Source organism: Arachis ipaensis, chromosome B2, assembly GCF_059453495.1.
Source record: "Arachis ipaensis isolate K30076 ecotype BB chromosome B2, ASM5945349v1, whole genome shotgun sequence".
Classification (NCBI taxonomy): Eukaryota; Viridiplantae; Streptophyta; class Magnoliopsida; order Fabales; family Fabaceae; genus Arachis; species Arachis ipaensis.
Window position 1 is genome coordinate 78,876,116 of NC_142437.1, and position 3,915 is coordinate 78,880,030.

Sequence of the window (3,915 nt, forward strand, 5' to 3'; positions counted from 1 at the left end):
CAGTTCTTTGGCTTGCTCAGTTTCACTTTCCTGCTTAGCTTCTTCCACACCTTCCTTCAAGCTTTCTGGCTCCTGTTTTGAGGGTCTGATTCCTTCTTCTTCTGCGACTTCCTTCAATATGGTGATGGCCTTGCATTCTTCCCATCTCACTCTCTTTTGTTCCCCTTTAGGATTCTTTTCTGTGTCACTAGGGAACACTGCAGTTGATTTGGGGGCCTGTTGAGATAACTCTCCTATTTGAGACTCCATCCTCTTGATTTTTTCACCATGGTTTCTTAAGGTAGCTCTCACATCATCCCTGAAGCTTTTCAACTTAATTATGTCCTGACCCATGGTTGCCATCATTCCTTCTATCCGGTTTAATTGATCTTGAAATTATTGGTTCGGATCAGGTTGGGTAGGTTGATTATTTTGGCCATGATATGATGGTTGGGAGTAAGTGTTTTGTGTGGCTTGGTATGATCTTTGGTTGGAGTTTTGGTATGTGGAATTGTTATGTTGGTTGTGGTTGTAAGGTTTGTGGTTTTGTGGTTGGGTTTGTTGGTTCCCCCACCCAAAGTTTGGGTGGTTTTTCCATCCTGGGTTGTAAGTGTTGGAATGTGGATCATATGATTGCCTTTGTTGGTTTCCCACATAGTTGGCCTCTTCCCAATCACTTCCTTCAATGCTTACTTCCTCTTGATCTTGTGTGTGTATTGCAGCCACTTGCTTTGTTTCTAATTGCCTGGTAAGCTCTGCTAGTTGCTTGGCAAACACCTTGTTTTGGGCTAAAATTGTATCAACATGGTTCAGCTCCATGACTCCCTTAGTGTTGTGTCTCTCTGAAGCATAGTAGTACTCATTCTCAGCCACTGTCTCAATCACTTCAATGGCTTCTTCCACAGTCTTTTTCCTGTTCAATGAACCTCCCGATGAATGGTCTACCGCCTTCCTTGATTCATAAGAAAGTCCATCATAGAAAATATGCAATTGCACCCAGTCATGGAACATGTCTGGTGGGCATTTCCTTGTCAAATCCTTGAACCTCTCCCATGCCTCGTAGAGAGTTTCACCATCTTGTTGTCTAAAAGTCTGAACCTCAGATCGAAGCCTATTGACCTTTTGTGGGGGGTAGAAACGTGCCAGAAACTTGCTTTCCACCTCATCCCATGTTGTTAGACTCCCCCTTGGGAATGATTCCAGCCACTTAGCTGCCTTGTCCCTAAGTGAAAATGGGAACAAAAGCAGTTTATAGGCATCTTCCTGGACTCCATTGGACTTCACAGTGTCGCAAATTCTCAGGAATTTTGTGAGATGTTGGTTTGGATCTTCATTAGCACTCCCACCAAATGAACAATGATTCTCCACAAGTGATATTAGCTGTGGTTTGAGCTCAAAATTGTTGGCCTGAATGGGTGGTTTCTGAATGCTGCTACCACAATTCCCAGAGGTTGGGTTTATGTATGAACTAAGAACCCTCCTCTCAGGAATAGCATTGTTTCCATCAGCTCTCTCATGGTTGTGAACTTCTCTCTCCATGTTGAGGTCTAGAGCTTCCTCAAAATTGTCCTCAGATTCTCCTTCAGATTCTTCTTCTCCCAGTACTCTCTTCCCTCTTGCTTCCCTTCTAAGTCTATGAAGGGTCCTCTCTGGTTCGGTATATGGAGGAGTTGATGTCTCTCCTCTCCTACCTGTCATGCAAGAACACAGCACAGGCAACAAACAAGTGAAATAATCTTGGTTAATGGAAGAGTATGGTTAGAGCAATTGAGGAATTAATTCAAACAGTTAGTGAGTCAGTGAGTTAGTTGCTTGAATTTAAAGGCATAAAGAAAGAAAGCATGTAACAGAGTGCAGAAATTAAAATTCAACAAGTAACTTGAACTGAATTAAAAAAAAAAAAGCAAGAAAAATGCTCAATCTAGTTAACTTCCAATTTGAGAATTGTCAATCGAAAACCAATCCCCGGCAACGGCGCCATAAACTTGATGCATGCATAAACTAGTTATGCCACGATTTAGGAAATTGCACGATCGGCAAAATTCCTTCCGGCAAGTGCACCGGTTATCGTCAAGTAAAAACTCACAATAGAGTGAGGTCGAATCCCACAAGGATTGGTTGAGTGAGCAATTCGGATTAGAAATGTGTTCTAGTTGAGCGGAATCAAGATTTAGATGAGAATTGCGGAATGTAAAATTGGCGGGAAACGTAAATGACAAGAAATTGAAATGACAAGGAATTTAAATGGCGGAATCTTAAATTGCATGAATTAAAGAGCAGAAGCTAAATTGCTGAAAATTAAAAGGGAATGGGGGTGATTGCATGAATTGATTTGCAGAATGTAAAAAGAAGTGGAAATCAGAAATGGGGAATTCATTGGGTTATAGGAGATATTGAGATCTCCGAATCAAAACATGTTTATCTCTTTCTCAACCAATGCGTTCATTGAATTTTGCTTGGCAATCTTATATGATTGGATCCCAATCCCTTGGCTCACCAATTCTCTCTAAAAACAAACAAATTCCCAATCCCTTGGTTTAAATGTTCATAAGAAGAGATGATGCTCGATCACTGATTATACCACACAGTTTCATGAACCACAATTTGGTAGGATTACATGTCACAATATCCATCCAAACCCCAATCCAATTCACTGTGAGAAAGCTTCTCTAGCATGAATCCTCCATTCCTTTCCCAAGGTTCCGAAGGATTCCAATTATGGGTAGTTTCTTTCCCAAGACAACTACCCAATGGAATTAGATCGAGAAGCTTTCTAACAAAATTCAAGAGAAAAGATTGAAGAAGAAGATAAACTATTATTGATTCATTGAATTACAATAGAGCTCCCTAACCCAATGAAAGGGGGTTTAGTGAGTCATAGCTCTGAATTCAATTACAAAGATATGAAAACTAGCAAAATGAGAAGGTAAAAGTCCCCCCTAACTTAAATTCTATCCTATTTATACACTTTCTATATTGAGCTTCTGTTGTGTTTCTTGGGCTTTGAGGCCTCTCCCTGCTTTCCTTTTGCTTTGGGTTTATGATCCATAATCTTGATGAGGCTGCTGATCCAAATTCTGTAACATTCATTGAGCCAACTTAGTGATAATCAAATAATAATACATGACTCAACAAATTGAAATTTCAGACTCATCAATCCTTCAGGCCCAATCCCATAAACCATGATATTCAATTGGGTTTCATACCAGAGTAAGTTTAAGTTAATGTTTGTGCTCAAAGATTAACTTAAACCGCAATATTTTTGGCCCAGAAACCTTTTCCAAGAGTGGCGTTTAAGTTGCAGTTTAAGCTTAAACTGCAGCTTAAACGCCAGACACTTCCAGTGAAGCCTTTTGTAGAAGCACGTTTAAGCTTCAGTTTAAGGTTAAACTGAAGCTTAAACGTGGAAATGGAAGATGGCAGCCCTGGAGAGTCATGTAGTCGAACACGTTTAAGCTTCAGTTTAAGGTTAAACTGAAGCTTAAACGTGGAGATAGGAAGGGCAGCCCTGGAGGTCGAACACGTTTAAGCTCCAGTTTAAGGTTAAACTGGAGCTTAAACGTGGAAGAGGAGAAAGCCATCCTGGAGGTCGAACACGTTTAAGCTCCAGTTTAAGGTTAAACTGGAGCTTAAACGTGGAAGAGGAGAAAGGTAGCCCTGGAGGTGTCGAACACGTTTAAGCTCCAGTTTGAGGTTAAACTGGAGCTTAAACGTGGAAATGGAGAGAGCAACCCTGGAGGAGAAAACTTGGTCGAACACGTTTAAGCTCCAGTTTAAGGTTAAACTGGAGCTTAAACGTGGAAATGGCTCCCTGGTGCTTTTCCCATTTCTGGCGTTTAACCTCCAGTTTAAGGTTAAACTGGAGGTTAAACGTGGAACTCTTCCTGAGTGGCATTCTCATTCTGGCGTTTAACCTCCAGTTTAAGGTTAAACTGG

The 3,915-nt window shown here is 40.9% G+C and overlaps 1 non-coding gene across 1 annotated transcript; it reads left to right on the top strand.

Annotated features, from left to right (window-relative positions):
* Nucleotides 1-988: 988 nt before the first annotated feature.
* Nucleotides 989-1,092, top strand: LOC148574520 (small nucleolar RNA R71). The gene has a single exon (XR_015906207.1). It is a non-coding gene; the product is annotated as a small nucleolar RNA R71 (small nucleolar RNA).
* The last annotated feature ends 2,823 nt before the right edge of the window (nucleotides 1,093-3,915 follow it).